The 17988-nt window shown below is 52.4% G+C and overlaps 59 non-coding genes across 59 annotated transcripts; all 59 read right to left on the bottom strand.

Annotated features, from left to right (window-relative positions):
- Positions 1–104: 104 nt before the first annotated feature.
- On the bottom strand, positions 105–223 carry LOC122284413. The gene has a single exon (XR_006231778.1). It is a non-coding gene; the product is annotated as a 5S ribosomal RNA (ribosomal RNA).
- A 189-nt stretch (positions 224–412) lies between these two features.
- Positions 413–531, bottom strand: LOC122284411. The gene has a single exon (XR_006231776.1). It is a non-coding gene; the product is annotated as a 5S ribosomal RNA (ribosomal RNA).
- A 178-nt stretch (positions 532–709) lies between these two features.
- On the bottom strand, positions 710–828 carry LOC122287642. The gene has a single exon (XR_006234932.1). It is a non-coding gene; the product is annotated as a 5S ribosomal RNA (ribosomal RNA).
- A 189-nt stretch (positions 829–1017) lies between these two features.
- LOC122284410 lies at positions 1018–1136 on the bottom strand. Its single transcript, XR_006231775.1, has one exon. It is a non-coding gene; the product is annotated as a 5S ribosomal RNA (ribosomal RNA).
- A 189-nt stretch (positions 1137–1325) lies between these two features.
- On the bottom strand, positions 1326–1444 carry LOC122284409. The gene has a single exon (XR_006231774.1). It is a non-coding gene; the product is annotated as a 5S ribosomal RNA (ribosomal RNA).
- Positions 1445–1622: 178 nt separating this feature from the next.
- LOC122284408 lies at positions 1623–1741 on the bottom strand. The gene has a single exon (XR_006231773.1). It is a non-coding gene; the product is annotated as a 5S ribosomal RNA (ribosomal RNA).
- A 189-nt stretch (positions 1742–1930) lies between these two features.
- On the bottom strand, positions 1931–2049 carry LOC122284407. Its single transcript, XR_006231772.1, has one exon. It is a non-coding gene; the product is annotated as a 5S ribosomal RNA (ribosomal RNA).
- A 178-nt stretch (positions 2050–2227) lies between these two features.
- LOC122284406 lies at positions 2228–2346 on the bottom strand. The gene has a single exon (XR_006231771.1). It is a non-coding gene; the product is annotated as a 5S ribosomal RNA (ribosomal RNA).
- A 189-nt stretch (positions 2347–2535) lies between these two features.
- Positions 2536–2654, bottom strand: LOC122284405. The gene has a single exon (XR_006231770.1). It is a non-coding gene; the product is annotated as a 5S ribosomal RNA (ribosomal RNA).
- Positions 2655–2843: 189 nt separating this feature from the next.
- Positions 2844–2962, bottom strand: LOC122284404. The gene has a single exon (XR_006231769.1). It is a non-coding gene; the product is annotated as a 5S ribosomal RNA (ribosomal RNA).
- Positions 2963–3140: 178 nt separating this feature from the next.
- LOC122287641 lies at positions 3141–3259 on the bottom strand. Its single transcript, XR_006234931.1, has one exon. It is a non-coding gene; the product is annotated as a 5S ribosomal RNA (ribosomal RNA).
- Positions 3260–3448: 189 nt separating this feature from the next.
- On the bottom strand, positions 3449–3567 carry LOC122284403. Its single transcript, XR_006231768.1, has one exon. It is a non-coding gene; the product is annotated as a 5S ribosomal RNA (ribosomal RNA).
- A 189-nt stretch (positions 3568–3756) lies between these two features.
- On the bottom strand, positions 3757–3875 carry LOC122284402. The gene has a single exon (XR_006231767.1). It is a non-coding gene; the product is annotated as a 5S ribosomal RNA (ribosomal RNA).
- Positions 3876–4053: 178 nt separating this feature from the next.
- LOC122284400 lies at positions 4054–4172 on the bottom strand. The gene has a single exon (XR_006231764.1). It is a non-coding gene; the product is annotated as a 5S ribosomal RNA (ribosomal RNA).
- Positions 4173–4361: 189 nt separating this feature from the next.
- On the bottom strand, positions 4362–4480 carry LOC122284399. Its single transcript, XR_006231763.1, has one exon. It is a non-coding gene; the product is annotated as a 5S ribosomal RNA (ribosomal RNA).
- Positions 4481–4658: 178 nt separating this feature from the next.
- On the bottom strand, positions 4659–4777 carry LOC122288134. Its single transcript, XR_006235407.1, has one exon. It is a non-coding gene; the product is annotated as a 5S ribosomal RNA (ribosomal RNA).
- Positions 4778–4966: 189 nt separating this feature from the next.
- On the bottom strand, positions 4967–5085 carry LOC122284398. Its single transcript, XR_006231762.1, has one exon. It is a non-coding gene; the product is annotated as a 5S ribosomal RNA (ribosomal RNA).
- Positions 5086–5274: 189 nt separating this feature from the next.
- On the bottom strand, positions 5275–5393 carry LOC122284397. Its single transcript, XR_006231761.1, has one exon. It is a non-coding gene; the product is annotated as a 5S ribosomal RNA (ribosomal RNA).
- A 189-nt stretch (positions 5394–5582) lies between these two features.
- On the bottom strand, positions 5583–5701 carry LOC122284396. The gene has a single exon (XR_006231760.1). It is a non-coding gene; the product is annotated as a 5S ribosomal RNA (ribosomal RNA).
- Positions 5702–5879: 178 nt separating this feature from the next.
- On the bottom strand, positions 5880–5998 carry LOC122284395. The gene has a single exon (XR_006231759.1). It is a non-coding gene; the product is annotated as a 5S ribosomal RNA (ribosomal RNA).
- Positions 5999–6187: 189 nt separating this feature from the next.
- Positions 6188–6306, bottom strand: LOC122284394. Its single transcript, XR_006231758.1, has one exon. It is a non-coding gene; the product is annotated as a 5S ribosomal RNA (ribosomal RNA).
- A 189-nt stretch (positions 6307–6495) lies between these two features.
- On the bottom strand, positions 6496–6614 carry LOC122284393. The gene has a single exon (XR_006231757.1). It is a non-coding gene; the product is annotated as a 5S ribosomal RNA (ribosomal RNA).
- Positions 6615–6792: 178 nt separating this feature from the next.
- On the bottom strand, positions 6793–6911 carry LOC122287914. Its single transcript, XR_006235195.1, has one exon. It is a non-coding gene; the product is annotated as a 5S ribosomal RNA (ribosomal RNA).
- Positions 6912–7100: 189 nt separating this feature from the next.
- Positions 7101–7219, bottom strand: LOC122284392. The gene has a single exon (XR_006231756.1). It is a non-coding gene; the product is annotated as a 5S ribosomal RNA (ribosomal RNA).
- Positions 7220–7408: 189 nt separating this feature from the next.
- LOC122284391 lies at positions 7409–7527 on the bottom strand. The gene has a single exon (XR_006231755.1). It is a non-coding gene; the product is annotated as a 5S ribosomal RNA (ribosomal RNA).
- A 189-nt stretch (positions 7528–7716) lies between these two features.
- Positions 7717–7835, bottom strand: LOC122284389. The gene has a single exon (XR_006231753.1). It is a non-coding gene; the product is annotated as a 5S ribosomal RNA (ribosomal RNA).
- Positions 7836–8024: 189 nt separating this feature from the next.
- Positions 8025–8143, bottom strand: LOC122284388. The gene has a single exon (XR_006231752.1). It is a non-coding gene; the product is annotated as a 5S ribosomal RNA (ribosomal RNA).
- A 178-nt stretch (positions 8144–8321) lies between these two features.
- Positions 8322–8440, bottom strand: LOC122284387. The gene has a single exon (XR_006231751.1). It is a non-coding gene; the product is annotated as a 5S ribosomal RNA (ribosomal RNA).
- Positions 8441–8629: 189 nt separating this feature from the next.
- Positions 8630–8748, bottom strand: LOC122284385. Its single transcript, XR_006231750.1, has one exon. It is a non-coding gene; the product is annotated as a 5S ribosomal RNA (ribosomal RNA).
- A 189-nt stretch (positions 8749–8937) lies between these two features.
- On the bottom strand, positions 8938–9056 carry LOC122284384. Its single transcript, XR_006231749.1, has one exon. It is a non-coding gene; the product is annotated as a 5S ribosomal RNA (ribosomal RNA).
- A 178-nt stretch (positions 9057–9234) lies between these two features.
- LOC122288133 lies at positions 9235–9353 on the bottom strand. Its single transcript, XR_006235406.1, has one exon. It is a non-coding gene; the product is annotated as a 5S ribosomal RNA (ribosomal RNA).
- Positions 9354–9542: 189 nt separating this feature from the next.
- Positions 9543–9661, bottom strand: LOC122288633. Its single transcript, XR_006235888.1, has one exon. It is a non-coding gene; the product is annotated as a 5S ribosomal RNA (ribosomal RNA).
- A 189-nt stretch (positions 9662–9850) lies between these two features.
- On the bottom strand, positions 9851–9969 carry LOC122288632. The gene has a single exon (XR_006235887.1). It is a non-coding gene; the product is annotated as a 5S ribosomal RNA (ribosomal RNA).
- Positions 9970–10158: 189 nt separating this feature from the next.
- LOC122284383 lies at positions 10159–10277 on the bottom strand. The gene has a single exon (XR_006231748.1). It is a non-coding gene; the product is annotated as a 5S ribosomal RNA (ribosomal RNA).
- Positions 10278–10466: 189 nt separating this feature from the next.
- LOC122284382 lies at positions 10467–10585 on the bottom strand. Its single transcript, XR_006231747.1, has one exon. It is a non-coding gene; the product is annotated as a 5S ribosomal RNA (ribosomal RNA).
- Positions 10586–10763: 178 nt separating this feature from the next.
- LOC122284381 lies at positions 10764–10882 on the bottom strand. Its single transcript, XR_006231746.1, has one exon. It is a non-coding gene; the product is annotated as a 5S ribosomal RNA (ribosomal RNA).
- Positions 10883–11071: 189 nt separating this feature from the next.
- On the bottom strand, positions 11072–11190 carry LOC122284380. Its single transcript, XR_006231745.1, has one exon. It is a non-coding gene; the product is annotated as a 5S ribosomal RNA (ribosomal RNA).
- Positions 11191–11379: 189 nt separating this feature from the next.
- Positions 11380–11498, bottom strand: LOC122284379. Its single transcript, XR_006231744.1, has one exon. It is a non-coding gene; the product is annotated as a 5S ribosomal RNA (ribosomal RNA).
- Positions 11499–11676: 178 nt separating this feature from the next.
- On the bottom strand, positions 11677–11795 carry LOC122287913. Its single transcript, XR_006235194.1, has one exon. It is a non-coding gene; the product is annotated as a 5S ribosomal RNA (ribosomal RNA).
- A 189-nt stretch (positions 11796–11984) lies between these two features.
- On the bottom strand, positions 11985–12103 carry LOC122288631. The gene has a single exon (XR_006235886.1). It is a non-coding gene; the product is annotated as a 5S ribosomal RNA (ribosomal RNA).
- A 189-nt stretch (positions 12104–12292) lies between these two features.
- Positions 12293–12411, bottom strand: LOC122284377. Its single transcript, XR_006231742.1, has one exon. It is a non-coding gene; the product is annotated as a 5S ribosomal RNA (ribosomal RNA).
- A 189-nt stretch (positions 12412–12600) lies between these two features.
- LOC122288129 lies at positions 12601–12719 on the bottom strand. Its single transcript, XR_006235402.1, has one exon. It is a non-coding gene; the product is annotated as a 5S ribosomal RNA (ribosomal RNA).
- A 178-nt stretch (positions 12720–12897) lies between these two features.
- LOC122287099 lies at positions 12898–13016 on the bottom strand. Its single transcript, XR_006234406.1, has one exon. It is a non-coding gene; the product is annotated as a 5S ribosomal RNA (ribosomal RNA).
- A 189-nt stretch (positions 13017–13205) lies between these two features.
- On the bottom strand, positions 13206–13324 carry LOC122284376. Its single transcript, XR_006231741.1, has one exon. It is a non-coding gene; the product is annotated as a 5S ribosomal RNA (ribosomal RNA).
- A 189-nt stretch (positions 13325–13513) lies between these two features.
- LOC122288630 lies at positions 13514–13632 on the bottom strand. The gene has a single exon (XR_006235885.1). It is a non-coding gene; the product is annotated as a 5S ribosomal RNA (ribosomal RNA).
- A 189-nt stretch (positions 13633–13821) lies between these two features.
- LOC122284375 lies at positions 13822–13940 on the bottom strand. The gene has a single exon (XR_006231740.1). It is a non-coding gene; the product is annotated as a 5S ribosomal RNA (ribosomal RNA).
- A 189-nt stretch (positions 13941–14129) lies between these two features.
- LOC122288128 lies at positions 14130–14248 on the bottom strand. Its single transcript, XR_006235401.1, has one exon. It is a non-coding gene; the product is annotated as a 5S ribosomal RNA (ribosomal RNA).
- A 178-nt stretch (positions 14249–14426) lies between these two features.
- On the bottom strand, positions 14427–14545 carry LOC122287098. Its single transcript, XR_006234405.1, has one exon. It is a non-coding gene; the product is annotated as a 5S ribosomal RNA (ribosomal RNA).
- A 189-nt stretch (positions 14546–14734) lies between these two features.
- LOC122284374 lies at positions 14735–14853 on the bottom strand. The gene has a single exon (XR_006231739.1). It is a non-coding gene; the product is annotated as a 5S ribosomal RNA (ribosomal RNA).
- A 189-nt stretch (positions 14854–15042) lies between these two features.
- On the bottom strand, positions 15043–15161 carry LOC122284373. Its single transcript, XR_006231738.1, has one exon. It is a non-coding gene; the product is annotated as a 5S ribosomal RNA (ribosomal RNA).
- A 178-nt stretch (positions 15162–15339) lies between these two features.
- On the bottom strand, positions 15340–15458 carry LOC122284372. Its single transcript, XR_006231737.1, has one exon. It is a non-coding gene; the product is annotated as a 5S ribosomal RNA (ribosomal RNA).
- A 189-nt stretch (positions 15459–15647) lies between these two features.
- Positions 15648–15766, bottom strand: LOC122284371. The gene has a single exon (XR_006231736.1). It is a non-coding gene; the product is annotated as a 5S ribosomal RNA (ribosomal RNA).
- A 178-nt stretch (positions 15767–15944) lies between these two features.
- On the bottom strand, positions 15945–16063 carry LOC122284370. The gene has a single exon (XR_006231735.1). It is a non-coding gene; the product is annotated as a 5S ribosomal RNA (ribosomal RNA).
- A 189-nt stretch (positions 16064–16252) lies between these two features.
- LOC122284369 lies at positions 16253–16371 on the bottom strand. The gene has a single exon (XR_006231734.1). It is a non-coding gene; the product is annotated as a 5S ribosomal RNA (ribosomal RNA).
- Positions 16372–16560: 189 nt separating this feature from the next.
- Positions 16561–16679, bottom strand: LOC122284368. Its single transcript, XR_006231733.1, has one exon. It is a non-coding gene; the product is annotated as a 5S ribosomal RNA (ribosomal RNA).
- Positions 16680–16857: 178 nt separating this feature from the next.
- Positions 16858–16976, bottom strand: LOC122287912. The gene has a single exon (XR_006235193.1). It is a non-coding gene; the product is annotated as a 5S ribosomal RNA (ribosomal RNA).
- A 189-nt stretch (positions 16977–17165) lies between these two features.
- On the bottom strand, positions 17166–17284 carry LOC122284366. The gene has a single exon (XR_006231731.1). It is a non-coding gene; the product is annotated as a 5S ribosomal RNA (ribosomal RNA).
- Positions 17285–17473: 189 nt separating this feature from the next.
- Positions 17474–17592, bottom strand: LOC122284365. Its single transcript, XR_006231730.1, has one exon. It is a non-coding gene; the product is annotated as a 5S ribosomal RNA (ribosomal RNA).
- Positions 17593–17781: 189 nt separating this feature from the next.
- On the bottom strand, positions 17782–17900 carry LOC122284364. Its single transcript, XR_006231729.1, has one exon. It is a non-coding gene; the product is annotated as a 5S ribosomal RNA (ribosomal RNA).
- Positions 17901–17988: the final 88 nt, after the last annotated feature.

Raw genomic sequence — 17988 nt, 5'->3', positions numbered from 1 at the left:
ATACCCATTGCTACGCGATGGGGTCGGTGCGATTTTCCTAAAAATCCATTCCCTGGTTCTCGTTCCGGTCCATCCGACCAGAGATGCGGTAAAAATTAAAAGGGGGGGTGCAACACGAGGACTTCCCAGGAGGTCACCCATCCTAGTACTACTCTCGCCCAAGCACGCTTAACTGCGGAGTTCTGATGGGATCCGGTGCATTAGTGCTGGTATGATCGCACCCATCATGCTACCAGCGAAAAACTAATATAATCCTATTACGACCTAGCCGCACCCTGCCTATCTCATGCCAACCGGCGATCTGACCGATACCCATCGCTACGCGATGGGGTCGGTGCGATTTTCCTAAAAATCCATTCCCTGGTTCTCGTTCCGGTCCATCCGACCAGAGATGCGGTAAAAATTAAAAGGGGGGGTGCAACACGAGGACTTCCCAGGAGGTCACCCATCCTAGTACTACTCTCGCCCAAGCACGCTTAACTGCGGAGTTCTGATGGGATCCGGTGCATTAGTGCTGGTATGATCGCACCCATCATGCTACCAGCGAAAAACTAATATAATCCTATTACGACCTAGCCGCACCCTGCCTATCCCATGCCAACTGGCGATCTGATTGATAGCGATGGGGTCGGTGCGATTTTCCTAAGAATCCATTGCCCGGTTGTCGTTCCGGTCCATCCGACCGGAGATGCGGTAAAAATAAAAAGGGGGGGTGCAACACGAGGACTTCCCAGGAGATCACCCATCCTAGTACTACTCTCGCCCAAGCACGCTTAACTGCGGAGTTCTGATGGGATCCGGTGCATTAGTGCTGGTATGATCGCACCCATCATGCTACCAGCGAAAAACTAATATAATCCTATTACGACCTAGCCGCACCATGCCTATCCCATGCCAACCGGCGATCTGATCGATACCCATTGCTACGCGATGGGGTCGGTGCGATTTTCCTAAGAATCCATTGCCCGGTTGTCGTTCCGGTCCATCCGACCGGAGATGCGGTAAAAATAAAAAGGGGGGGTGCAACACGAGGACTTCCCAGGAGGTCACCCATCCTAGTACTACTCTCGCCCAAGCACGCTTAACTGCGGAGTTCTGATGGGATCCGGTGCATTAGTGCTGGTATGATCGCACCCATCATGCTACCAGCGAAAAACTAATATAATCCTATTACGACCTAGCCGCACCCTGCCTATCTCATGCCAACCGGCGATCTGACCGATACCCATTGCTACGCGATGGGGTCGGTGCGATTTTCCTAAAAATCCATTCCCTGGTTCTCGTTCCGGTCCATCCGACCAGAGATGCGGTAAAAATTAAAAGGGGGGGTGCAACACGAGGACTTCCCAGGAGGTCACCCATCCTAGTACTACTCTCGCCCAAGCACGCTTAACTGCGGAGTTCTGATGGGATCCGGTGCATTAGTGCTGGTATGATCGCACCCATCATGCTACCAGCGAAAAACTAATATAATCCTATTACGACCTAGCCGCACCCTGCCTATCCCATGCCAACTGGCGATCTGATTGATAGCGATGGGGTCGGTGCGATTTTCCTAAGAATCCATTGCCCGGTTGTCGTTCCGGTCCATCCGACCGGAGATGCGGTAAAAATAAAAAGGGGGGGTGCAACACGAGGACTTCCCAGGAGGTCACCCATCCTAGTACTACTCTCGCCCAAGCACGCTTAACTGCGGAGTTCTGATGGGATCCGGTGCATTAGTGCTGGTATGATCGCACCCATCATGCTACCAGCGAAAAACTAATATAATCCTATTACGACCTAGCCGCACCCTGCCTATCTCATGCCAACCGGCGATCTGACCGATACCCATCGCTACGCGATGGGGTCGGTGCGATTTTCCTAAAAATCCATTCCCTGGTTCTCGTTCCGGTCCATCCGACCAGAGATGCGGTAAAAATTAAAAGGGGGGGTGCAACACGAGGACTTCCCAGGAGGTCACCCATCCTAGTACTACTCTCGCCCAAGCACGCTTAACTGCGGAGTTCTGATGGGATCCGGTGCATTAGTGCTGGTATGATCGCACCCATCATGCTACCAGCGAAAAACTAATATAATCCTATTACGACCTAGCCGCACCCTGCCTATCCCATGCCAACTGGCGATCTGATTGATAGCGATGGGGTCGGTGCGATTTTCCTAAGAATCCATTGCCCGGTTGTCGTTCCGGTCCATCCGACCGGAGATGCGGTAAAAATAAAAAGGGGGGGTGCAACACGAGGACTTCCCAGGAGGTCACCCATCCTAGTACTACTCTCGCCCAAGCACGCTTAACTGCGGAGTTCTGATGGGATCCGGTGCATTAGTGCTGGTATGATCGCACCCATCATGCTACCAGCGAAAAACTAATATAATCCTATTACGACCTAGCCGCACCCTGCCTATCTCATGCCAACCGGCGATCTGACCGATACCCATTGCTACGCGATGGGGTCGGTGCGATTTTCCTAAAAATCCATTCCCTGGTTCTCGTTCCGGTCCATCCGACCAGAGATGCGGTAAAAATTAAAAGGGGGGGTGCAACACGAGGACTTCCCAGGAGGTCACCCATCCTAGTACTACTCTCGCCCAAGCACGCTTAACTGCGGAGTTCTGATGGGATCCGGTGCATTAGTGCTGGTATGATCGCACCCATCATGCTACCAGCGAAAAACTAATATAATCCTATTACGACCTAGCCGCACCCTGCCTATCTCATGCCAACCGGCGATCTGACCGATACCCATCGCTACGCGATGGGGTCGGTGCGATTTTCCTAAAAATCCATTCCCTGGTTCTCGTTCCGGTCCATCCGACCAGAGATGCGGTAAAAATTAAAAGGGGGGGTGCAACACGAGGACTTCCCAGGAGGTCACCCATCCTAGTACTACTCTCGCCCAAGCACGCTTAACTGCGGAGTTCTGATGGGATCCGGTGCATTAGTGCTGGTATGATCGCACCCATCATGCTACCAGCGAAAAACTAATATAATCCTATTACGACCTAGCCGCACCCTGCCTATCCCATGCCAACTGGCGATCTGATTGATAGCGATGGGGTCGGTGCGATTTTCCTAAGAATCCATTGCCCGGTTGTCGTTCCGGTCCATCCGACCGGAGATGCGGTAAAAATAAAAAGGGGGGGTGCAACACGAGGACTTCCCAGGAGATCACCCATCCTAGTACTACTCTCGCCCAAGCACGCTTAACTGCGGAGTTCTGATGGGATCCGGTGCATTAGTGCTGGTATGATCGCACCCATCATGCTACCAGCGAAAAACTAATATAATCCTATTACGACCTAGCCGCACCATGCCTATCCCATGCCAACCGGCGATCTGATCGATACCCATTGCTACGCGATGGGGTCGGTGCGATTTTCCTAAGAATCCATTGCCCGGTTGTCGTTCCGGTCCATCCGACCGGAGATGCGGTAAAAATAAAAAGGGGGGGTGCAACACGAGGACTTCCCAGGAGGTCACCCATCCTAGTACTACTCTCGCCCAAGCACGCTTAACTGCGGAGTTCTGATGGGATCCGGTGCATTAGTGCTGGTATGATCGCACCCATCATGCTACCAGCGAAAAACTAATATAATCCTATTACGACCTAGCCGCACCCTGCCTATCTCATGCCAACCGGCGATCTGACCGATACCCATTGCTACGCGATGGGGTCGGTGCGATTTTCCTAAAAATCCATTCCCTGGTTCTCGTTCCGGTCCATCCGACCAGAGATGCGGTAAAAATTAAAAGGGGGGGTGCAACACGAGGACTTCCCAGGAGGTCACCCATCCTAGTACTACTCTCGCCCAAGCACGCTTAACTGCGGAGTTCTGATGGGATCCGGTGCATTAGTGCTGGTATGATCGCACCCATCATGCTACCAGCGAAAAACTAATATAATCCTATTACGACCTAGCCGCACCCTGCCTATCCCATGCCAACTGGCGATCTGATTGATAGCGATGGGGTCGGTGCGATTTTCCTAAGAATCCATTGCCCGGTTGTCGTTCCGGTCCATCCGACCGGAGATGCGGTAAAAATAAAAAGGGGGGGTGCAACACGAGGACTTCCCAGGAGGTCACCCATCCTAGTACTACTCTCGCCCAAGCACGCTTAACTGCGGAGTTCTGATGGGATCCGGTGCATTAGTGCTGGTATGATCGCACCCATCATGCTACCAGCGAAAAACTAATATAATCCTATTACGACCTAGCCGCACCCTGCCTATCTCATGCCAACCGGCGATCTGACCGATACCCATTGCTACGCGATGGGGTCGGTGCGATTTTCCTAAAAATCCATTCCCTGGTTCTCGTTCCGATCCATCCGACCAGAGATGCGGTAAAAATTAAAAGGGGGGGTGCAACACGAGGACTTCCCAGGAGGTCACCCATCCTAGTACTACTCTCGCCCAAGCACGCTTAACTGCGGAGTTCTGATGGGATCCGGTGCATTAGTGCTGGTATGATCGCACCCATCATGCTACCAGCGAAAAACTAATATAATCCTATTACGACCTAGCCGCACCCTGCCTATCCCATGCCAACTGGCGATCTGATTGATAGCGATGGGGTCGGTGCGATTTTCCTAAGAATCCATTGCCCGGTTGTCGTTCCGGTCCATCCGACCGGAGATGCGGTAAAAATAAAAAGGGGGGGTGCAACACGAGGACTTCCCAGGAGGTCACCCATCCTAGTACTACTCTCGCCCAGGCACGCTTAACTGCGGAGTTCTGATGGGATCCGGTGCATTAGTGCTGGTAGGATCGCACCCATCATGCTACCAGCGAAAAACTAATATAATCCTATTACGACCTAGCCGCACCATGCCTATCCCATGCCAACCGGCGATCTGATCGATACCCATTGCTACGCGATGGGGTCGGTGCGATTTTCCTAAGAATCCATTGCCCGGTTGTCGTTCCGGTCCATCCGACCGGAGATGCGGTAAAAATAAAAAGGAGGGGTGCAACACGAGGACTTCCCAGGAGGTCACCCATCCTAGTACTACTCTCGCCCAAGCACGCTTAACTGCGGAGTTCTGATGGGATCCGGTGCATTAGTGCTGGTATGATCGCACCCATCATGCTACCAGCGAAAAACTAATATAATCCTATTACGACCTAGCCGCACCATGCCTATCCCATGCCAATCGGCGATCTGATCGATACCCATTGCTACGCGATGGGGTCGGTGCGATTTTCCTAAGAATCCATTGCCCGGTTGTCGTTCCGGTCCATCCGACCGGAGATGCGGTAAAAATAAAAAGGGGGGGTGCAACACGAGGACTTCCCAGGAGGTCACCCATCCTAGTACTACTCTCGCCCAAGCACGCTTAACTGCGGAGTTCTGATGGGATCCGGTGCATTAGTGCTGGTATGATCGCACCCATCATGCTACCAGCGAAAAACTAATATAATCCTATTACGACCTAGCCGCACCCTGCCTATCTCATGCCAACCGGCGATCTGACAGATACCCATTGCTACGCGATGGGGTCGGTGCGATTTTCCTAAAAATCCATTCCCTGGTTCTCGTTCCGGTCCATCCGACCAGAGATGCGGTAAAAATTAAAAGGGGGGGTGCAACACGAGGACTTCCCAGGAGGTCACCCATCCTAGTACTACTCTCGCCCAAGCACGCTTAACTGCGGAGTTCTGATGGGATCCGGTGCATTAGTGCTGGTATGATCGCACCCATCATGCTACCAGCGAAAAACTAATATAATCCTATTACGACCTAGCCGCACCCTGCCTATCCCATGCCAACTGGCGATCTGATTGATAGCGATGGGGTCGGTGCGATTTTCCTAAGAATCCATTGCCCGGTTGTCGTTCCGGTCCATCCGACCGGAGATGCGGTAAAAATAAAAAGGGGGGGTGCAACACGAGGACTTCCCAGGAGGTCACCCATCCTAGTACTACTCTCGCCCAAGCACGCTTAACTGCGGAGTTCTGATGGGATCCGGTGCATTAGTGCTGGTATGATCGCACCCATCATGCTACCAGCGAAAAACTAATATAATCCTATTACGACCTAGCCGCACCCTGCCTATCTCATGCGAACCGGCGATCTGACCGATACCCATTGCTACGCGATGGGGTCGGTGCGATTTTCCTAAAAATCCATTCCCTGGTTCTCGTTCCGGTCCATCCGACCAGAGATGCGGTAAAAATTAAAAGGGGGGGTGCAACACGAGGACTTCCCAGGAGGTCACCCATCCTAGTACTACTCTCGCCCAAGCACGCTTAACTGCGGAGTTCTGATGGGATCCGGTGCATTAGTGCTGGTATGATCGCACCCATCATGCTACCAGCGAAAAACTAATATAATCCTATTACGACCTAGCCGCACCCTGCCTATCTCATGCCAACCGGCGATCTGACCGATACCCATCGCTACGCGATGGGGTCGGTGCGATTTTCCTAAAAATCCATTCCCTGGTTCTCGTTCCGGTCCATCCGACCAGAGATGCGGTAAAAATTAAAAGGGGGGGTGCAACACGAGGACTTCCCAGGAGGTCACCCATCCTAGTACTACTCTCGCCCAAGCACGCTTAACTGCGGAGTTCTGATGGGATCCGGTGCATTAGTGCTGGTATGATCGCACCCATCATGCTACCAGCGAAAAACTAATATAATCCTATTACGACCTAGCCGCACCCTGCCTATCCCATGCCAACTGGCGATCTGATTGATAGCGATGGGGTCGGTGCGATTTTCCTAAGAATCCATTGCCCGGTTGTCGTTCCGGTCCATCCGACCGGAGATGCGGTAAAAATAAAAAGGGGGGGTGCAACACGAGGACTTCCCAGGAGGTCACCCATCCTAGTACTACTCTCGCCCAAGCACGCTTAACTGCGGAGTTCTGATGGGATCCGGTGCATTAGTGCTGGTAGGATCGCACCCATCATGCTACCAGCGAAAAACTAATATAATCCTATTACGACCTAGCCGCACCATGCCTATCCCATGCCAACCGGCGATCTGATCGATACCCATTGCTACGCGATGGGGTCGGTGCGATTTTCCTAAGAATCCATTGCCCGGTTGTCGTTCCGGTCCATCCGACCGGAGATGCGGTAAAAATAAAAAGAAGGGGTGCAACACGAGGACTTCCCAGGAGGTCACCCATCCTAGTACTACTCTCGCCCAAGCACGCTTAACTGCGGAGTTCTGATGGGATCCGGTGCATTAGTGCTGGTATGATCGCACCCATCATGCTACCAGCGAAAAACTAATATAATCCTATTACGACCTAGCCGCACCATGCCTATCCCATGCCAACCGGCGATCTGATCGATACCCATTGCTACGCGATGGGGTCGGTGCGATTTTCCTAAGAATCCATTGCCCGGTTGTCGTTCCGGTCCATCCGACCGGAGATGCGGTAAAAATAAAAAGGGGGGGTGCAACACGAGGACTTCCCAGGAGGTCACCCATCCTAGTACTACTCTCGCCCAAGCACGCTTAACTGCGGAGTTCTGATGGGATCCGGTGCATTAGTGCTGGTATGATCGCACCCATCATGCTACCAGCGAAAAACTAATATAATCCTATTACGACCTAGCCGCACCCTGCCTATCTCATGCCAACCGGCGATCTGACAGATACCCATTGCTACGCGATGGGGTCGGTGCGATTTTCCTAAAAATCCATTCCCTGGTTCTCGTTCCGGTCCATCCGACCAGAGATGCGGTAAAAATTAAAAGGGGGGGTGCAACACGAGGACTTCCCAGGAGGTCACCCATCCTAGTACTACTCTCGCCCAAGCACGCTTAACTGCGGAGTTCTGATGGGATCCGGTGCATTAGTGCTGGTATGATCGCACCCATCATGCTACCAGCGAAAAACTAATATAATCCTATTACGACCTAGCCGCACCCTGCCTATCTCATGCCAACCGGCGATCTGACCGATACCCATCGCTACGCGATGGGGTCGGTGCGATTTTCCTAAAAATCCATTCCCTGGTTCTCGTTCCGGTCCATCCGACCAGAGATGCGGTAAAAATTAAAAGGGGGGGTGCAACACGAGGACTTCCCAGGAGGTCACCCATCCTAGTACTACTCTCGCCCAAGCACGCTTAACTGCGGAGTTCTGATGGGATCCGGTGCATTAGTGCTGGTATGATCGCACCCATCATGCTACCAGCGAAAAACTAATATAATCCTATTACGACCTAGCCGCACCCTGCCTATCCCATGCCAACTGGCGATCTGATTGATAGCGATGGGGTCGGTGCGATTTTCCTAAGAATCCATTGCCCGGTTGTCGTTCCGGTCCATCCGACCGGAGATGCGGTAAAAATAAAAAGGGGGGGTGCAACACGAGGACTTCCCAGGAGGTCACCCATCCTAGTACTACTCTCGCCCAAGCACGCTTAACTGCGGAGTTCTGATGGGATCCGGTGCATTAGTGCTGGTATGATCGCACCCATCATGCTACCAGCGAAAAACTAATATAATCCTATTACGACCTAGCCGCACCCTGCCTATCTCATGCCAACCGGCGATCTGACCGATACCCATTGCTACGCGATGGGGTCGGTGCGATTTTCCTAAAAATCCATTCCCTGGTTCTCGTTCCGGTCCATCCGACCAGAGATGCGGTAAAAATTAAAAGGGGGGGTGCAACACGAGGACTTCCCAGGAGGTCACCCATCCTAGTACTACTCTCGCCCAAGCACGCTTAACTGCGGAGTTCTGATGGGATCCGGTGCATTAGTGCTGGTATGATCGCACCCATCATGCTACCAGCGAAAAACTAATATAATCCTATTACGACCTAGCCGCACCCTGCCTATCTCATGCCAACCGGCGATCTGACCGATACCCATCGCTACGCGATGGGGTCGGTGCGATTTTCCTAAAAATCCATTCCCTGGTTCTCGTTCCGGTCCATCCGACCAGAGATGCGGTAAAAATTAAAAGGGGGGGTGCAACACGAGGACTTCCCAGGAGGTCACCCATCCTAGTACTACTCTCGCCCAAGCACGCTTAACTGCGGAGTTCTGATGGGATCCGGTGCATTAGTGCTGGTATGATCGCACCCATCATGCTACCAGCGAAAAACTAATATAATCCTATTACGACCTAGCCGCACCCTGCCTATCCCATGCCAACTGGCGATCTGATTGATAGCGATGGGGTCGGTGCGATTTTCCTAAGAATCCATTGCCCGGTTGTCGTTCCGGTCCATCCGACCGGAGATGCGGTAAAAATAAAAAGGGGGGGTGCAACACGAGGACTTCCCAGGAGGTCACCCATCCTAGTACTACTCTCGCCCAGGCACGCTTAACTGCGGAGTTCTGATGGGATCCGGTGCATTAGTGCTGGTAGGATCGCACCCATCATGCTACCAGCGAAAAACTAATATAATCCTATTACGACCTAGCCGCACCATGCCTATCCCATGCCAACCGGCGATCTGATCGATACCCATTGCTACGCGATGGGGTCGGTGCGATTTTCCTAAGAATCCATTGCCCGGTTGTCGTTCCGGTCCATCCGACCGGAGATGCGGTAAAAATAAAAAGGAGGGGTGCAACACGAGGACTTCCCAGGAGGTCACCCATCCTAGTACTACTCTCTCCCAAGCACGCTTAACTGCGGAGTTCTGATGGGATCCGGTGCATTAGTGCTGGTATGATCGCACCCATCATGCTACCAGCGAAAAACTAATATAATCCTATTACGACCTAGCCGCACCATGCCTATCCCATGCCAAACGGCGATCTGATCGATACCCATTGCTACGCGATGGGGTCGGTGCGATTTTCCTAAGAATCCATTGCCCGGTTGTCGTTCCGGTCCATCCGACCGGAGATGCGGTAAAAATAAAAAGGAGGGGTGCAACACGAGGACTTCCCAGGAGGTCACCCATCCTAGTACTACTCTCTCCCAAGCACGCTTAACTGCGGAGTTCTGATGGGATCCGGTGCATTAGTGCTGGTATGATCGCACCCATCATGCTACCAGCGAAAAACTAATATAATCCTATTACGACCTAGCCGCACCCTGCCTATCTCATGCCAACCGGCGATCTGACAGATACCCATTGCTACGCGATGGGGTCGGTGCGATTTTCCTAAAAATCCATTCCCTGGTTCTCGTTCCGGTCCATCCGACCAGAGATGCGGTAAAAATTAAAAGGGGGGGTGCAACACGAGGACTTCCCAGGAGGTCACCCATCCTAGTACTACTCTCGCCCAAGCACGCTTAACTGCGGAGTTCTGATGGGATCCGGTGCATTAGTGCTGGTATGATCGCACCCATCATGCTACCAGCGAAAAACTAATATAATCCTATTACGACCTAGCCGCACCCTGCCTATCTCATGCCAACCGGCGATCTGACCGATACCCATCGCTACGCGATGGGGTCGGTGAGATTTTCCTAAAAATCCATTCCCTGGTTCTCGTTCCGGTCCATCCGACCAGAGATGCGGTAAAAATTAAAAGGGGGGGTGCAACACGAGGACTTCCCAGGAGGTCACCCATCCTAGTACTACTCTCGCCCAAGCACGCTTAACTGCGGAGTTCTGATGGGATCCGGTGCATTAGTGCTGGTATGATCGCACCCATCATGCTACCAGCGAAAAACTAATATAATCCTATTACGACCTAGCCGCACCCTGCCTATCCCATGCCAACTGGCGATCTGATTGATAGCGATGGGGTCGGTGCGATTTTCCTAAGAATCCATTGCCCGGTTGTCGTTCCGGTCCATCCGACCGGAGATGCGGTAAAAATAAAAAGGGGGGGTGCAACACGAGGACTTCCCAGGAGGTCACCCATCCTAGTACTACTCTCGCCCAAGCACGCTTAACTGCGGAGTTCTGATGGGATCCGGTGCATTAGTGCTGGTATGATCGCACCCATCATGCTACCAGCGAAAAACTAATATAATCCTATTACGACCTAGCCGCACCCTGCCTATCTCATGCCAACCGGCGATCTGACCGATACCCATTGCTACGCGATGGGGTCGGTGCGATTTTCCTAAAAATCCATTCCCTGGTTCTCGTTCCGGTCCATCCGACCAGAGATGCGGTAAAAATTAAAAGGGGGGGTGCAACACGAGGACTTCCCAGGAGGTCACCCATCCTAGTACTACTCTCGCCCAAGCACGCTTAACTGCGGAGTTCTGATGGGATCCGGTGCATTAGTGCTGGTATGATCGCACCCATCATGCTACCAGCGAAAAACTAATATAATCCTATTACGACCTAGCCGCACCCTGCCTATCTCATGCCAACCGGCGATCTGACCGATACCCATCGCTACGCGATGGGGTCGGTGCGATTTTCCTAAAAATCCATTCCCTGGTTCTCGTTCCGGTCCATCCGACCAGAGATGCGGTAAAAATTAAAAGGGGGGGTGCAACACGAGGACTTCCCAGGAGGTCACCCATCCTAGTACTACTCTCGCCCAAGCACGCTTAACTGCGGAGTTCTGATGGGATCCGGTGCATTAGTGCTGGTATGATCGCACCCATCATGCTACCAGCGAAAAACTAATATAATCCTATTACGACCTAGCCGCACCCTGCCTATCCCATGCCAACTGGCGATCTGATTGATAGCGATGGGGTCGGTGCGATTTTCCTAAGAATCCATTGCCCGGTTGTCGTTCCGGTCCATCCGACCGGAGATGCGGTAAAAATAAAAAGGGGGGGTGCAACACGAGGACTTCCCAGGAGGTCACCCATCCTAGTACTACTCTCGCCCAAGCACGCTTAACTGCGGAGTTCTGATGGGATCCGGTGCATTAGTGCTGGTAGGATCGCACCCATCATGCTACCAGCGAAAAACTAATATAATCCTATTACGACCTAGCCGCACCATGCCTATCCCATGCCAACCGGCGATCTGATCGATACCCATTGCTACGCGATGGGGTCGGTGCGATTTTCCTAAGAATCCATTGCCCGGTTGTCGTTCCGGTCCATCCGACCGGAGATGCGGTAAAAATAAAAAGAAGGGGTGCAACACGAGGACTTCCCAGGAGGTCACCCATCCTAGTACTACTCTCTCCCAAGCACGCTTAACTGCGGAGTTCTGATGGGATCCGGTGCATTAGTGCTGGTATGATCGCACCCATCATGCTACCAGCGAAAAACTAATATAATCCTATTACGACCTAGCCGCACCATGCCTATCCCATGCCAAACGGCGATCTGATCGATACCCATTGCTACGCGATGGGGTCGGTGCGATTTTCCTAAGAATCCATTGCCCGGTTGTCGTTCCGGTCCATCCGACCGGAGATGCGGTAAAAATAAAAAGGGGGGGTGCAACACGAGGACTTCCCAGGAGGTCACCCATCCTAGTACTACTCTCGCCCAAGCACGCTTAACTGCGGAGTTCTGATGGGATCCGGTGCATTAGTGCTGGTATGATCGCACCCATCATTCTACCAGCGAAAAACTAATATAATCCTATTACGACCTAGCCGCACCCTGCCTATCTCATGCCAACCGGCGATCTGACCGATACCCATCGCTACGCGATGGGGTCGGTGCGATTTTCCTAAAAATCCATTCCCTGGTTCTCGTTCCGGTCCATCCGACCAGAGATGCGGTAAAAATTAAAAGGGGGGGTGCAACACGAGGACTTCCCAGGAGGTCACCCATCCTAGTACTACTCTCGCCCAAGCACGCTTAACTGCGGAGTTCTGATGGGATCCGGTTCATTAGTGCTGGTATGATCGCACCCATCATGCTACCAGCGAAAAACTAATATAATCCTATTACGACCTAGCCGCACCCTGCCTATCCCATGCCAACTGGCGATCTGATTGATAGCGATGGGGTCGGTGCGATTTTCCTAAGAATCCATTGCCCGGTTGTCGTTCCGGTCCATCCGACCGGAGATGCGGTAAAAATAAAAAGGGGGGGTGCAACACGAGGACTTCCCACGAGGTCACCCATCCTAGTACTACTCTCGCCCAAGCACGCTTAACTGCGGAGTTCTGATGGGATCCGGTGCATTAGTGCTGGTATGATCGCACCCATCATGCTACCAGCGAAAAACTAATATAATCCTATTACGACCTAGCCGCACCATGCCTATCCCATGCCAACCGGCGATCTGATCGATACCCATTGCTACGCGATGGGGTCGGTGCGATTTTCCTAAGAATCCATTGCCCGGTTGTCGTTCCGGTCCATCCGACCGGAGATGCGGTAAAAATAAAAAGGGGGGGTGCAACACGAGGACTTCCCAGGAGGTCACCCATCCTAGTACTACTCTCGCCCAAGCACGCTTAACTGCGGAGTTCTGATGGGATCCGGTGCATTAGTGCTGGTATGATCGCACCCATCATGCTACCAGCGAAAAACTAATATAATCCTATTACGACCTAGCCGCACCCTGCCTATCTCATGCCAACCGGCGATCTGATCGATACCCATTGCTACGCGATGGGGTCGGTGCGATTTTCCTAAGAATCCATTGCCCGGTTGTCGTTCCGGTCCATCCGACCGGAGATGCGGTAAAAATAAAAAGAAGGGGTGCAACACGAGGACTTCCCAGGAGGTCACCCATCCTAGTACTACTCTCTCCCAAGCACGCTTAACTGCGGAGTTCTGATGGGATCCGGTGCATTAGTGCTGGTATGATCGCACCCATCATGCTACCAGCGAAAAACTAATATAATCCTATTACGACCTAGCCGCACCATGCCTATCCCATGCCAAACGGCGATCTGATCGATACCCATTGCTACGCGATGGGGTCGGTGCGATTTTCCTAAGAATCCATTGCCCGGTTGTCGTTCCGGTCCATCCGACCGGAGATGCGGTAAAAATAAAAAGGGGGGGTGCAACACGAGGACTTCCCAGGAGGTCACCCATCCTAGTACTACTCTCGCCCAAGCACGCTTAACTGCGGAGTTCTGATGGGATCCGGTGCATTAGTGCTGGTATGATCGCACCCATCATTCTACCAGCGAAAAACTAATATAATCCTATTACGACCTAGCCGCACCCTGCCTATCTCATGCCAACCGGCGATCTGACCGATACCCATCGCTACGCGATGGGGTCGGTGCGATTTTCCTAAAAATCCATTCCCTGGTTCTCGTTCCGGTCCATCCGACCAGAGATGCGGTAAAAATTAAAAGGGGGGGTGCAACACGAGGACTTCCCAGGAGGTCACCCATCCTAGTACTACTCTCGCCCAAGCACGCTTAACTGCGGAGTTCTGATGGGATCCGGTTCATTAGTGCTGGTATGATCGCACCCATCATGCTACCAGCGAAAAACTAATATAATCCTATTACGACCTAGCCGCACCCTGCCTATCCCATGCCAACTGGCGATCTGATTGATAGCGATGGGGTCGGTGCGATTTTCCTAAGAATCCATTGCCCGGTTGTCGTTCCGGTCCATCCGACCGGAGATGCGGTAAAAATAAAAAGGGGGGGTGCAACACGAGGACTTCCCACGAGGTCACCCATCCTAGTACTACTCTCGCCCAAGCACGCTTAACTGCGGAGTTCTGATGGGATCCGGTGCATTAGTGCTGGTATGATCGCACCCATCATGCTACCAGCGAAAAACTAATATAATCCTATTACGACCTAGCCGCACCATGCCTATCCCATGCCAACCGGCGATCTGATCGATACCCATTGCTACGCGATGGGGTCGGTGCGATTTTCCTAAGAATCCATTGCCCGGTTGTCGTTCCGGTCCATCCGACCGGAGATGCGGTAAAAATAAAAAGGGGGGGTGCAACACGAGGACTTCCCAGGAGGTCACCCATCCTAGTACTACTCTCGCCCAAGCACGCTTAACTGCGGAGTTCTGATGGGATCCGGTGCATTAGTGCTGGTATGATCGCACCCATCATGCTACCAGCGAAAAACTAATATAATCCTATTACGACCTAGCCGCACCCTGCCTATCTCATGCCAACCGGCGATCTGACAGATACCCATTGCTACGCGATGGGGTCGGTGCGATTTTCCTAAAAATCCATTCCCTGGTTCTCGTTCCGGTCCATCCGACCAGAGATGCGGTAAAAATTAAAAGGGGGGGTGCAACACGAGGACTTCCCAGGAGGTCACCCATCCTAGTACTACTCTCGCCCAAGCACGCTTAACTGCGGAGTTCTGATGGGATCCGGTGCATTAGTGCTGGTATGATCGCACCCATCATGCTACCAGCGAAAAACTAATATAATCCTATTACGACCTAGCCGCACCCTGCCTATCCCATGCCAACTGGCGATCTGATTGATAGCGATGGGGTCGGTGCGATTTTCCTAAGAATCCATTGCCCGGTTGTCGTTCCGGTCCATCCGACCGGAGATGCGGTAAAAATAAAAAGGGGGGGTGCAACACGAGGACTTCCCAGGAGGTCACCCATCCTAGTACTACTCTCGCCCAAGCACGCTTAACTGCGGAGTTCTGATGGGATCCGGTGCATTAGTGCTGGTATGATCGCACCCATCATGCTACCAGCGAAAAACTAATATAATCCTATTACGACCTAGCCGCACCCTGCCTATCTCATGCGAACCGGCGATCTGACCGATACCCATTGCTACGCGATGGGGTCGGTGCGATTTTCCTAAAAATCCATTCCCTGGTTCTCGTTCCGGTCCATCCGACCAGAGATGCGGTAAAAATTAAAAGGGGGGGTGCAACACGAGGACTTCCCAGGAGGTCACCCATCCTAGTACTACTCTCGCCCAAGCACGCTTAACTGCGGAGTTCTGATGGGATCCGGTGCATTAGTGCTGGTATGATCGCACCCATCATGCTACCAGCGAAAAACTAATATAATCCTATTACGACCTAGCCGCACCCTGCCTATCCCATGCCAACTGGCGATCTGATTGATAGCGATGGGGTCGGTGCGATTTTCCTAAGAATCCATTGCCCGGTTGTCGTTCCGGTCCATCCGACCGGAGATGCGGTAAAAATAAAAAGGGGGGGTGCAACACGAGGACTTCCCAGGAGGTCACCCATCCTAGTACTACTCTCGCCCAAGCACGCTTAACTGCGGAGTTCTGATGGGATCCGGTGCATTAGTGCTGGTATGATCGCACCCATCATGCTACCAGCGAAAAACTAATATAATCCTATTACGACCTAGCCGCACCCTGCCTATCTCATGCGAACCGGCGATCTGACCGATACCCATTGCTACGCGATGGGGTCGGTGCGATTTTCCTAAAAATCCATTCCCTGGTTCTCGTTCCGGTCCATCCGACCAGAGATGCGGTAAAAATTAAAAGGGGGGGTGCAACACGAGGACTTCCCAGGAGGTCACCCATCCTAGTACTACTCTCGCCCAAGCACGCTTAACTGCGGAGTTCTGATGGGATCCGGTGCATTAGTGCTGGTATGATCGCACCCATCATGCTACCAGCGAAAAACTAATATAATCCTATTACGACCTAGCCGCACCCTGCCTATCTCATGCCAACCGGCGATCTGACCGATACCCATCGCTACGCGATGGGGTCGGTGCGATTTTCCTAAAAATCCATTCCCTGGTTCTCGTTCCGGTCCATCCGACCAGAGATGCGGTAAAAATTAAAAGGGGGGGTGCAACACGAGGACTTCCCAGGAGGTCACCCATCCTAGTACTACTCTCGCCCAAGCACGCTTAACTGCGGAGTTCTGATGGGATCCGGTGCATTAGTGCTGGTATGATCGCACCCATCATGCTACCAGCGAAAAACTAATATAATCCTATTACGACCTAGCCGCACCCTGCCTATCCCATGCCAACTGGCGATCTGATTGATAGCGATGGGGTCGGTGCGATTTTCCTAAGAATCCATTGCCCGGTTGTCGTTCCGGTCCATCCGACCGGAGATGCGGTAAAAATAAAAAGGGGGGGTGCAACACGAGGACTTCCCAGGAGGTCACCCATCCTAGTACTACTCTCGCCCAAGCACGCTTAACTGCGGAGTTCTGATGGGATCCGGTGCATTAGTGCTGGTAGGATCGCACCCATCATGCTACCAGCGAAAAACTAATATAATCCTATTACGACCTAGCCGCACCATGCCTATCCCATGCCAACCGGCGATCTGATCGATACCCATTGCTACGCGATGGGGTCGGTGCGATTTTCCTAAGAATCCATTGCCCGGTTGTCGTTCCGGTCCATCCGACCGGAGATGCGGTAAAAATAAAAAGAAGGGGTGCAACACGAGGACTTCCCAGGAGGTCACCCATCCTAGTACTACTCTCGCCCAAGCACGCTTAACTGCGGAGTTCTGATGGGATCCGGTGCATTAGTGCTGGTATGATCGCACCCATCATGCTACCAGCGAAAAACTAATATAATCCTATTACGACCTAGCCGCACCATGCCTATCCCATGCCAACCGGCGATCTGATCGATACCCATTGCTACGCGATGGGGTCGGTGCGATTTTCCTAAGAATCCATTGCCCGGTTGTCGTTCCGGTCCATCCGACCGGAGATGCGGTAAAAATAAAAAGGGGGGGTGCAACACGAGGACTTCCCAGGAGGTCACCCATCCTAGTACTACTCTCGCCCAAGCACGCTTAACTGCGGAGTTCTGATGGGATCCGGTGCATTAGTGCTGGTATGATCGCACCCATCATGCTACCAGCGAAAAACTAATATAATCCTATTACGACCTAGCCGCACCCTGCCTATCTCATGCCAACCGGCGATCTGACAGATACCCATTGCTACGCGATGGGGTCGGTGCGATTTTCCTAAAAATCCATTCCCTGGTTCTCGTTCCGGTCCATCCGACCAGAGATGCGGTAAAAATTAAAAGGGGGGGTGCAACACGAGGACTTCCCAGGAGGTCACCCATCCTAGTACTACTCTCGCCCAAGCACGCTTAACTGCGGAGTTCTGATGGGATCCGGTGCATTAGTGCTGGTATGATCGCACCCATCATGCTACCAGCGAAAAACTAATATAATCCTATTACGACCTAGCCGCACCCTGCCTATCTCATGCCAACCGGCGATCTGACCGATA

The sequence above is a fragment of the Carya illinoinensis genome, chromosome 11 (genome assembly GCF_018687715.1).
Source record: "Carya illinoinensis cultivar Pawnee chromosome 11, C.illinoinensisPawnee_v1, whole genome shotgun sequence".
NCBI lineage: Eukaryota > Viridiplantae > Streptophyta > Magnoliopsida > Fagales > Juglandaceae > Carya > Carya illinoinensis.
Note: the sequence above shows the minus strand (reverse complement) of the source record. Positions and strands in the feature narration are given on the sequence as shown.